General features: G+C 50.5%; 1 long non-coding RNA gene across 1 annotated transcript in view; it reads right to left on the reverse strand.

The window, feature by feature from the left end:
* The window catches only part of LOC107514617, a 235651-nt gene that overhangs the window by 3048 nt on the left and 219977 nt on the right, over positions 1–12626 (reverse strand). The window contains exon 9 of the long non-coding RNA XR_004955015.1: positions 10514–10600. This is a non-coding gene — a long non-coding RNA (uncharacterized LOC107514617). The remainder of the gene's footprint in view (positions 1–10513; positions 10601–12626) is intronic.

A 12626-nucleotide genomic window follows, 5' to 3' on the forward strand; every position in this document is an offset into this window, starting at 1 on the left:
GAAATCAGCGCCTGACACCTCCATAGGGAAGTAATTTTGCCTGGTGACTCGCTACTCCCCGGTCGTCTGCTAAAACGACCTCATTTTCGGTCACGTCCCTTCTCTACTGACATAAAGCGGGAAAACTGCATAGGTCATTTCTCTCTCCCTTCCTCTCCCTCCTTCTCTTGTCCTGTGGAGCTTCTACTCTTTTTCTCTTTCTCATTCTCCATTCTCTGCATCCCAACTTTCCTGGACTACCCCGTCTGCACTTGGCCTCTAGACATTTCCTTCTGTTTTGCTTTTTCACTTCCTGTCAGGCTTCGGGATGCCTTCTGTTCAAACCCTCTCCGTTCCCTGCCACTCACAGGCTCACGGTTTGGTACCCAAGCTGTTTTCTGTTCGCTGGCAGCCAGCCCCGAATTCCATTCTGCTGCAGGATTTCGCTCTAAGTCAGGCAGTAAATGGGCTCTTTACAAATCTAGCTTAATTTAAAGAACTCTCTCCGTGAGCTGCATTTCTGGGGACATTTTTCAAGGGTGTTAGCAGCGAGGCTATATGCACTTGCTTGTACAACAGCAGATTGGCTGCTGTTTCTGTCGCTCTGAGAGGCCAACATCAAGGCTCAAATTAACTAGCAAGCGCAAACCGTAGGAACCAGGAGAATGATTTTCACAGCCTCGTTTTTCTTCCTTCTCATCACAGAGTTTTAGCAACGAGGGCAGCGCGGCGCAGGCCGGAGCGTCGGTGTGCGGTGTGCGTCCGTGCGGCGGTGGCAGCGGGGAGGGGACACACGAGGGCGGGCGGGTGCTGGGGTGCAGGGCAGATCCGGAGTCGTTGGCTCCGACCCCGTCGCGCCCCCTGGTGGCCGGGAGAAGCGCTCGCCGTGGTGTCGCGCGGCCTGTTCCTTTCTTGCTGTTTTTGGCTGGAACCACACGCATTTGGTTCCTACGGCCGTTTTCTCAAGGGCTGGCTTTGACAGACAGGCTGTCGACCGGGGTCCGAACAACTCTGAAAACCTACACGGAACAGAGCATCCGACGGCCCGTCTGTGTGACGCGAAGGAGGCGGCACCACGGGGCCAGGAGTCGGTGGAGAGAGAGTGCTCCAGCGTGCGGAGGGGGCGCGCCCGCCCGCCTCTTCTGTGTTGAGAGGACGAAGTGCTCCCTGTGATTAAGCTCGTCCCCCACGGGAGGACCCGGGAGGCCGCGGTGAGGGCGCACGGCCCCGCCTGTCCGCAGCCACGACGAGGAAGGACGCGGCCACGGCGGGAGCAGCACGGGGAGCGTGGCGAGAAGTGACTGAAAAATATTAATCACGCACGGACTGCAGTGAAACCCAGCCCTCTGTATAAGAGTGCAACGGTCAAGCTCCATCCCAGGAAAAAATCCCTAACGAAACAGGAGCATCTTAACGTCCGACGCGGGATCCGCCGGCCACGGGCAACTGTTTAATTTAAATTAGAATCTGGGTCCTTCGATCACACCAGCCACATGGCAAGCGCTGAAAGCCACGTGGGGCCACTGCCTGCCACGCGGGACGGGGCGGGGAGCGCGCCCCTCCATCGTCGCGGCAGGTTCTGCGGGACCCCGTGGTTCTCGCACATTCTGGCCTGATGACGCGCTCCGCCAGGCAGCTCCACCGACGGCCGTCCCCAGCCCAAAGCCTTTAAAGAGTGGTGTGCGCGCGACGGACGCACCCGCGACACGACGGACGCACCCGCGACACGCTGGGGACGCCCGGCGGCCAGCACTGAGCCCTGGGACCTCGCTGCACGCGCAGCCCGGGAGCAGCCAGAGATGCGGGCACCTTCTTCCAAAAGCGGCGGCGCCTCGGCCTCGGCCAAAAGGTCCAACGGGGAGCAGCGAGTTCAGGAGCGACTTCTCACCTAAACTGAGTGGGAAGGGCGGGCTGTCCCAGCCCGCAAGGCCCGGAAGCCCGCAGCGCCAACGTGGTTAAGTAATGAGCGGTCTTGCCTCACCTGGCCACGCCGGGTTCCAGCAAGCGTAATTACGCTTCGCCGGGTCTGTTGTCTGTTTTCCCCACGCCCTGGGCACACTTCTGCTCCTGTTCAGAGTCGAGTTTCCCAACATGCCTGTGTCTTGCAAAATAAGAAAAGGGAGGAGGAAACGAAAAGCCTTTCCTGTAGCAGGGCATTAGTAGAAAGCTAACTTCAACTCTAGTCTTTATGCCTGCTCCCAGTGGCAGAATTAACACTGCAGTGGTATGTTGAATTTGTATGCAAATTCCGGAGGAACGAAAATATTTGGGGTTTATGGTTGTTGCTGCAGGCTGAATTTTAAAACTTTCCTTCAAGAAACTCTCGACTGTTGCAATTCCACAAGCCCAGGAACAGCACTGACGGAGACAAGGAAAGAGGTCAAGTCAGGGACCCAGCCTCGTCTCATTCCCCAAGAGAATCACTGCTCAAAGCAAAGCCCAGGTGGAGACAGGGCCATCATGACACGTGAGATTAACTCCACTCATTCTGAGCGCCTTCTGTGCCAGGAACTGGGATATGTCCAGGAACAGACAGACACATTCCCTGTCCCGGCGGGGCTCATGCTGCTGAAGCCGATGGCTGTTTTGTTTAGAATCCACCCACACTTTATCCATTAATAATATGAGTCAGTTTTAAAGATGTGAAATTTTAGCATCTATTTACTTGGTATCACTCCCTTACAAAACGATGGCTTGACTCCTGCAAAAGTGTGTTTGTTAAGTGCATAAAAGTGACCGTAATGCCCGGGAACCTTCCAGAATCATGCACTCTGTGAGCATGTTTCCATAGCAAGGAGGACAGAGGAAGCTTTCCAGCCAGCTCTATACACAGCCACCGGGCTCCGCAGAATAACCAGCAGCCGCGTCTGCCTCTGCAGGAGGGAAGCAGGTAGCAGAGCAGCTGCGTGGCAGCAAGACCAGGACAGTGAGATGAGATGGGAGCGCCAAACAAAAAGTGGGAAAAATGAAAAAAAAATCTCACTGCATTATCTACCACCCCTAAGTGTGTATTAATGGACCGATAAAGTATGCCCCGGAGAGTCTTAATACTACAATATTAAACTCTGCACACCAAGAAAAGCAAAGATGGCACATTATAACAAAGAGAGTTTAGGTTCTGTGTTGTTGGTTTTCTGGTTCTTGCTAATGTTCTGGTTTTTAGCTTTGCTCGTTTGGAGACATTCTCCTTTAATTTAAAGGGATGCTCGCCGCAGAGACCATTTTCCAACCGAAGTGCAATGCTGCCCCCTGGTGACAGAATAAGTAAGAGCACCTGTAGAAATCCAGTGTCTGTCCCAGGCAAACTTCCCCACAGTTCCGCCTCGATTCCATTTTGCTCTTTTCATCCTCCGAAGTGCAAATATTTCATCCTTAAGGATTCTCTGCACAGAAGTATTTTCTGACTCAGCCTAGTTCACAACACTAATCCACATAGCATTTTATTCTAAAATATGAACTGTGTGCTGATTACAAACAGACAGTGGTGGTGAGTGGATTTCTCCCCACTCGGCTTGCAAATTAAGCCATCTCCCCAGAGAAAGCTCAGAAATCAGGCCTATTTCATATAACCTTTAGAATCCTGATTGGGATTCTCACTGGAAAGGCATTTACTGAGAACTCGAGCTCCCGGAAATCAATGCCTGGGTCTGACAGACATTCAGCTCCCAGACAAACGTATTTGATTTCACATTATCTTTCAATCTCTGGACGGGGAATAAACCTGAGACCGAAAGCTCTGAAAATCACAATGCAGGTGATACACCTCTCTATCAGAGCCTCTGTCCTGGACTGCATGCAGACACGACTGCTGTCTCGGCGAAAATTACATCATGAAGCCACGGGAGGAGGGGTCGAGTGGACAGCTCGTCACAGCATGACTAGCAAAGGCCACATGTAGAATCCCATTTTTCTCCAGCTATGACCACAACCACTCACAACAGAATAACCTTGAAGTGTGTTAACAATGCAAATTTGAGTCCATTAAATCTGAAATTCTGGGTATAGGACCTAGGAGTCTGCATTTACCAGGTTCCTTGGGTAATGTGCACGCTGAACTTTGAGAACCATCGAGCAAAATTTAATAAAATTTTAAATTTCTATTTAGGTCTTTTTCAATTCAGGAATTCTCAGACATGATAAAGCTCCGGAGTAATTGTATGCCTATCAATTAATACATTTCCTTGATTTTCTACAAGATTAAAGGGTGCCGATCAGCAGTGCAAGGCACTCTCCAACCGGCAAACAATGGAAAAAGCCGACCAAATTATAAATGACACTTGGTCACTGCTGGTGATAACTTCTAATTGTATTTCTTACACCAAAACCATTCAGTAAGTAGCATGAAATGATTTGTGAAACAGACACATTCACTAAATCAGAAGCTAGGACAGCCTTGAGAGTACCTCACAGCTCTCTGCCTTCATAGATGAGGAACGGACAAAAATGAGCCAAAAAAAAAAGAAAAGAAAAAGAAAAAGGAAAAAAAAAAAATTCAAGCGACGAGCACTGTTTTTCACCCTCTATGAACTGCATGGCTGCTCTGGTCCCACCTCCTGCTTCTCTCCCTTCCCCCCCCTCTCCCCCCGGGCCATTGTTCTCTGCCTCTTTCTGTCATCATTTTGTGGCCACGTGTCATCAGGGCCCGTTCCAGGTCGTGGTGAGAGTGGAGTGTGCTCAGGTCTCTGCCAAGCGGCCGAGGTGCCAGCACAGACTGCCTCCACGCAGGCCAAAGCGCCTGACCGGGCGCCAGGACCAACAGGTTGTATTTCATTGTTTCCCTTTACTGCCTGACTCGGCCACAGAGGAGACAGCGAGGGAGGCAAGAGGGCTGTGTTTTCGCCTGACGGGATCGGTGCGAGGATTAAAGAGGGCCTATCAGCTCTGCTGCCCATCCGCTCAGCCATCAGCCATTCACCAGCAGAAGGAGCCAAAGAAGCAGATTCTGGAAGCTTCACAGCCCATGTGTGGGGAAGGCCAAGCCCCAGTTTCACCTGGCTGGTTCTCCAGAGAAACCTGCCGTGAAGAGAGATCCCCCTCCCGCCCTCGCCACAGGAAGAGCAGGCAGACAGCAGCCCAGAAACACCCCAGTGGTCAAGCTGAGGCCCGAGAGCCATGGCGGCGGGGGAGGGAGGTCTCACTGCACAAACGGCACTAAGGGAAGAGCTTTGGAGCTCACTCTGCGGAAGGAGCTCGGGACCACGTCCCGTCTGTCTGTTTTGGGAGACAGATCGAATTGTATAGCGCACACCCTTTAACTTAGTATAGAATTTTCATACAACCGTGAAAGTGGGTTCTAAGTCATTATCGCCCGCAAACAACAAAGAGGCCTAGGACAGAGAATGTACCTCAGAGGCTGATTCTTGGTGTTCATGTCTGGCTGCAAGGAGAAACAAACTGCAAATTTAATGATAAAACTGTTTAGAAGAAAGGTTTGTTTGTTTGTTTGTTTGTTTGTTTGTTTGTTTGTTTTTAATGAATTACAATAAATATATATGAATCCAAGTCTTCTCCCAGAGGTAGGATTTGAATTTTCCTAAATCAGCTAATATCTTAGTCAACTTTCCATTTGCCTCTGGCCCATGTCACATCTTAAAATCCATACTACTTTTTCTCTCCCCTTAATTGCTCCGTGTGTGTAACTCACATTTAAAACTAGTTCTCTGTGCCACTTGACCTTTAAAAGGAGATTAGAAAGTAAATTTTTTCATCTTACACAACTACCATACTTCCATATGCATGAAATTAATCACAAAAACTACAGCCGAACTGGAATTCAATTTATGTTTTCATCATTTTCAATCTGTGGGGGGACTAAAAACAATTGTTTCAAAAAAAAGAAAAGGAAAAATGTGGGGGTGGGATCTAAAATGTGTGAATGTGGTTTATTGATAAAAACTGATTTTCTAGTCCGCTCTTGCCTACTGTTCCTCCAGTCGTCAGAATAACATGCCCCCCCCGCCCCCACCCAATGTCCACATCCTCACCCCTGGAACCCGTGGATACGTCAGTCACCTTACATGGTGAAAAGGGACTTCGGAGGTATGATTAAGGCGAGGACCTTGAGACTGGAAGATCATCCTGGATTATTGGGTGGATTCAGGTAATCAGGGGTCTCTGGGGGGTGAGTCATCCAGAGGACAGGCTGTGATGGAGGCAGAGGGAGGAGGGGTGCCACTGTTGGCTGTGACCATGGAGCAGGGCCTCCACCCAGGAGCTGCGAAGGCCAGGAAGCGGGTTCTCCTCCAGACCCCCCAGAAAGAATGCAGCCCTGCCGACCCCTTGATCTTAGCCCCCTGAAATCCACTTTGGCTGGCCGTCAGACCTCCAAAATTATGAGATAAGTTTGTGGGGTTTTAAGCCACTACATCTGTGGCAATTTGTCACAGCAGCAAGAGGAAACCGATACAGTCTCCAGGTCCTTTCTGAAAAGAATTATGATATGACTGCCGTTCCCCGGGTTTCAAAATTTGACAACACGGTAACGGCCAAACACTCGAAATCGACGGTGCCCTGGGCACGACTAGAATCTGACTTGCACTTTACAGCGCTGGGTGCCAACTCCCAGCAAGAAAAAGAATACGTTGCACATTTCCTTTTTTAAAGTAAAAGTAAGGATTCCTCACAGAATACACTGGAAGGATGACATACACCCCTGTGAACGGGCCTGGAGGCCATTCTCACCATTTCGTCTGATAGTCACGATTTAACAAATAGCAGGCAATTGACACAGAAACAAGTTTCAAAATAAGGGAGGAAGCCCCACTAAAATGGGCTTCCTGATGCCTGTGTCCGCCGGATGAACCCAAACTCATCCTGTCCCTAAAAACGGAAGAGACGTGTGCATCCCAGTCACAGAGGACCAAGGATGGGCTGTGGCCAGGGGTCCCTCCCCCCCAACCCCACCCCACCCACAGTGGGAGGACAGCACCCAGCCCCTCACCGGCGGGGAAGGTTGTCTGGCCTGCTGCAGAAAACCCTGCCTGTAAACTGGACTCATAAATACCCACTCTTTCTGGGCCAGTGTGGGAAGAATAGGCCGGGAACCCGGCGAGAGCGGACATCGGACACCCTTCTCTGTCCTGATCAAGAGGCTGGACACCCCACCGATGCACGAGTGCTTTCATCTGCAATACTGGAAAGTGGGAAACACGCTAAGTGTTTCCCAAGGAGTGTCTGGGTCTTTCCCAAACCCCGCCGAAGTACCCAACTCCTGGAAGCTTTCGCTTTCGGGATTTCACGTTCCCCGTCCCAAAGTTTTGGTTTCGTTTCTCTATTCAGTTTTCGTTTTCTCCTTTTTTAGCGTAACGGAATCTTGAGAGCTGGCCAGGAGTAAGGGTGTTTGGGAAGGAGAGAGGGTGGGTAATGAAGAGACGGCAAGGGACTCTCTGAGCCGGAGAATCAGAATAGATAAAACCCGGATTTCTCTCCCAGCAGCGAACCTAGAAGACAAGGCTGTGATGGCTCCTTAGGTATAATGGAGAGAAATTGCTTAATCGTGTCTAATGGGTTGCCTGTTTTCTGACAATGGACTCAGCAATTAATTTGTCAGTTCTTAACCAAATGCAAAAATAATCACCATCCCCTGAGTGAGCCTTTGACCTGCCCCCGCCACCTTTCACCTGCAGCTCCCAAGGCGCCAGGCCCCTCCGGATGGCCTTTTGGCATTGTTCACGCCCACTTTTGACCAAGGAATTTATCCACCTCCCACAAGGTCTCTTGGAAACTCAGTGCAAAATCCCAGCCATTTATCCTTTCCTATCCTGGTGCCCTACACCTTCCAAAAAAATACATTCCCCTGCCTTTTGAACCAGGCACTGTCTTTGCTTATGGCCTGGGCTTAATCGAACATCAGCCTTTTATAAGATTTAACCTCTGACCCCCCTTACATTAGATTAGCTTCATAATTAAGAAGGTGCGGCTGCCAAGAAAATATCTCCATTTTGCTTTCTAGTCCTCTGTGGGAGAAGAGAGTGCGCCCTGCCCAGCCCAGGCGGGGAGGTGACAGGTGCGGCCAGGACCCCAGGGGCGCAGGCCCTGCAGGCGCCTGGGAGGAAAAAGGAGGAGGAAGGGGGCGTGGCATCCAGAAATCCCTGAGCTCTGGGAGAGAGAGCGCTCCACGATCAAAGCCCAGGAGCCACGTTATCCATATCCGCACCAGATGGCTCTGCTCTTCCAAGGCCTGAGGCTTTTACTGTGCACCCTCCGCTCATCGCGACAGTGAACGGCCAGCTACGGGGACTGAAGGGTGTTTGGCCAAGGACACGTGATGAACCAGCAAATTCCCTCTCCTCCTGACGCTTGTGTGTGAACCAGCGGCCACAGTAGGGAGAAAAAGGCCGTGGTGGCAAAGCAGGAATGCCCATTGACACAACCCCCCCTGGCCGCCACACCCGACTTTCTTACCCAGCCCTTCCCCAGTCCTCCTGTTCTCTGCCAGTGTCTGTCTCTTGGATAAAATAAGCTCCTAAGAGCTCACTGAACCCTGTGGCAGGAGCTGTGACAGCCGCGTATGGTGGCCCTCATCTCACGGGCAAGAAGCCTGAGTCTCAGAGAGCTGTGGCGATTGTCCCAAGGTCACAGAACTAAATGCAGGTCAGGCTACAACCGCAGACCTCTCGGACCTTAACTCTCATCCCTTGGACCATCTACATCCACACAGTATCCTCTTCCTCCTTCCATCCGCCAACATAGTCCCTCCCACTTCATTACAAGATGCTCAAGGTCCACCTCCCCCCTTGAAGTGGTATTTTCTCCACAATTTTTTTCTCCACAATGGCTGACCTTTTCAGTGGACTCTCATATTTACTTACGTAACAGCCTACGTGGGGACTCTCTGTCTACGTAGGTTACATAATGATTGGAAAAGAAAGGAAATTGGAGGGGGGGGGTGGCATCATGAATTGAAAATGGAGGTAAGTGGATTCCATAACAGGAGGAGGTATGTGTGCAATGCAGCCTTGAGAGAGAGGAAGATGCCGAGGAGAGAAGGCAGCTCAGAGGAGGGAGCTGGCAGGTGCGGAGACGCATTCTGCCTGGTCCCGCTGTGTCCCGGCAGAGGGCTGCCATGAGTGGACCCACAGCGATGCGACCTTGGGTGCTGGGCTGGGGGCAAGGTGGGGGGTGGGGCAGGGAGAAATGCCTGGCTTAGGCATGTATTTTTTTGGTTTTGTTCTTTGGCTGCCTTTATAACCCAATAATGCAAATTAACATACGCTACCTTGGGGACCAAAACAGGTTAGCTTTACCCTATTTTAAGTGATTCATATCAAGCATATTTAAGATATAAAGCAATAAATATTTTTTTAACCGTCTGGATTTTATCAGCCTTTTGTCATTCCTCTGTAATGAAGTACAAGGTAAGGATTTTTACTTACAGTCATGCTCTAAGAGACGCCAAACCATAGCACCTAACTAAGGTTCCCCACATACTTTTGCTATTGGGAGAATCCCAGTCACTCAATACTTCAAGTCTTCAAAGAGCCTGAGGCAGGGATGGGGGGTGGGGAGCGGGAGGTGCGGCAAAAGCAACAGGCTATCAATCAAGTCAGGACGGCAGAGACCCTGTCCATTCTCAACGCACACCTGAAATGTTCGAGCAGGGTTTTGCTCGAGGCCTGCTGTGCTGGGCGTTACCCTCTAAGTCCCTGCAGACCGCCTGGCCATCCACACGTTAGCAGAGGGCTTCGAATGTGTTCCGACACAGACAGAATGAGTTCTTCACCCTCCGCGGCTCCTGCATCTCAAGACAGCACAATTACTTCTCCAGATCTCTTTACTCCATCCCATTTGAAATATTTAGCTGTCTCGAGAGTGAGCAGAGAAAGTCGGGTTTAAGATGCGAAATGAAAAACAGTTCCTTAGCTGTGCGACACTGTCATTACAGAGCGGTAAGCTTTCGGAAGCACCTGCGCATGCGCTGGAGTCCAGGCATGACGTGCCGCAAACCCAGACTCATGCACGGGTTGAAATCCGCTTTGCTGCCTGAACAGAGGTGGGCACGTCCCTCTGCTCACATTATGCGAGACAAAAGAGATAGATAAGGAGAATCGCCTATTTATTTGCCAGTTCTTTATTCCATTACAGGTAGGAACAGACGCTGACGCCCACAAGGACCCTCTTCAGCGCGGGATTATATATCACACCACAGAAATACATACAAGAGAAATTATCCCTGAGATGGTGGCGCCTCCATTGACCTGCTCAAGGTTGAAAGGCGGCTGCAATTAGATGCCATGGTCACAGAGCTGCTGGCAGCTTGGAGCGCCTGCGCTTACTTTAATCCTGCAGAAATGAACCGGGGTGAATTCTGTGGGCACGTACTCCCTCCGAGTTTGGATGCTACAGGTCTGATTCAGATTTCTGGGAATTCAGTAATTCACTTTTGTGAACAAGATCTTTCTCGGGTTCTGCAGTGTTTACAACACGAGATCCCATTCGGACTTACAAATACTCATGAAAATTAACGGCATTGCTTTTAAAAATGCAATGGGGAAGAGATGCAGAGGGAAAACGATGTTTTACCCTCTGAACTTACCACATTTGCTGGAGAATTCTCTCAGCGACTGACGTCTCTTCATGGACGCTGCTGCTCCAGCCCCTCAGCCAGATCTGACGCTCCAACCTGGGGACGTATGAAGAAATATTTTACCGCTTTTTCTTATAAATGAAATTGAAAATCTATTCCGGATGGGAGCATGGAGGTTTTATTTATTTTAGCACTTAAAAAGCATCTAAGATCCCAGTGCAAAGCTAAGGAGCACTGTAGAAATGGCTGCAACATGAATAAATATCACGGAGCCTAATTTCTAGAATAATAGAGCTTTCGCTTACTGAGTGCTTTCCACGTGCTGGGCACGATTCTAGGCACTTCACTCAGACCCCCTGCCAACAGCCTGGTGAGGAGGTGGAGGTACAGAGCAGGAAAGTAACCTTCCCACACAGCAGCTCAGCAGCAGAGCTGGAGGTCGATCCCAGCTTACCTGGCCCTCAGCCCCTCACCTAACATTCTGATACGCTGCTTGCTCTAAACTGCTGCTTATGCCCCCGCCCAAGAAAAGTCTTTTGAAAAGATGCATTAGGTTATGACCACCACATCCCCTGAACATAAACGATATTTGAAATACGTTTGGTTTACAAGTTTAATAAAAGCCAGCCAGGTGACTTTTGAGCCTGTAATGCAAAGGATGGCTTGGTCCAAACAAAGAAATATGAGTGTGGACTTTCAAAGAAAAAAAAAAATCCGGCTTGTTCAGGGCACAGGAAGTTAGTGTGTTGGTTGCAGAGAAAGGTCAGAAGGCTCTCTCCCAAAAGGCCAGTCCATCTGGCCAGTGGCCTAATAGTCCCTCTCAGAGTGGACTCAGGTGTCTCTCAGAGGTCGACGAGGAATAACGACAAGGAATAACAACCATGTATAAAATGAGAATTACAAAGCATTAATTTCCAACAAAAATTAGATCTGCCACGTGAACCACAGTGGAACACGATCCACCTCCGTCCTCCCTCAGGCTGACCTCCAGGAGGTCAGGAACCAGAAGGGGGTTGGTGGATGCGAGATCATAATATACGCCCTTAGATGCAGGTGTGATGGCAGCTCACCGTGATCCCTTATCAATAAATCTAGCTCCGCCATAGGGACAGCCATGTGAAACAGACCTAAACCCGAGTGACGGAGGCTCCCTCTTTCTCAGACAAGACTTTGAGGTAGGAAGACATCTGTGAGCCTCTTTGCTTCCTCTACCTGTGAGTAAACAACCCTCCTTCTCACTGACAAATCCTGTCAGGTTACAACCAAATCCTTGCTTTCCTGGAAGTCAGTCTCTCTTCATGAAGTGATGTTCACACATCTGTACTCTGTTCTCACGGGGGTTGAATCTGAATGCTGTCCCAGGTTAGGCTCCTCAAGAAGCCAACACTGAGGTAGGATATACGTTAAGGGGTGCTCTTGGGATCACCCCCTGCGCAGGGAGGGGAAGGAAGCACGAGTGGCCGGAGGGAGACCTTGAGTGGCAATGCAGCCCCGGCGCAGACCTCGGCCAACCCCCCGGGGAGCTCTGGAGCTGGGTGGCCTTTCAGGGTTGTCCCAGTTAGGGCGAGGTGGTCGGGCCTTTATATTCCACAGTCACTGGCCGTGGCCCACCTAGAAAAGTGGGCGAGGCGGCTCTCTTCGTCTGAGGTAACCCCCAGAGGGAGCGGCAAACAGAAGAGCCAGGGTCTTGGGGTCTCCTTTGAGGAACAGGGGAGCCCTCTGATGGCTGCCACAGAAGTGTCCTCCCTCCCTCTGGAAGCACTGGGAAGTGACCAACACATCAGGTACCTGTCAACAATGTTTGTGAACAGTCGCAAAGCTGAAAGCCCGGCCAGATGCTAAGCATGTTATGTAGACAGTATTATCTCCTTAACTACCCATAAAAGCGCTGTCACATGGTAATTACCATCCCCATTTTTCAGATGATGAAATCGAGCCTTGAAGAGACTGTCACGGGCCCCAGGTCACCAAACTAATTAGGGGTAGAGTGAGAATCAAAAACCAGGCGTGTCAGGCTCCAAAGCCTGTGCTCGTGGTAAGGGCCAAGGTGGGTCCCCTCTACCTGTGACACAGTCTCTCCAAAGACGTGAATCAAATGGGACATTTAAGGATAAGCACAAAC

Source organism: Rousettus aegyptiacus, unplaced genomic scaffold, assembly GCF_014176215.1.
Source record: "Rousettus aegyptiacus isolate mRouAeg1 unplaced genomic scaffold, mRouAeg1.p scaffold_m13_p_16, whole genome shotgun sequence".
In the NCBI taxonomy this organism is placed as follows: Eukaryota; Metazoa; Chordata; class Mammalia; order Chiroptera; family Pteropodidae; genus Rousettus; species Rousettus aegyptiacus.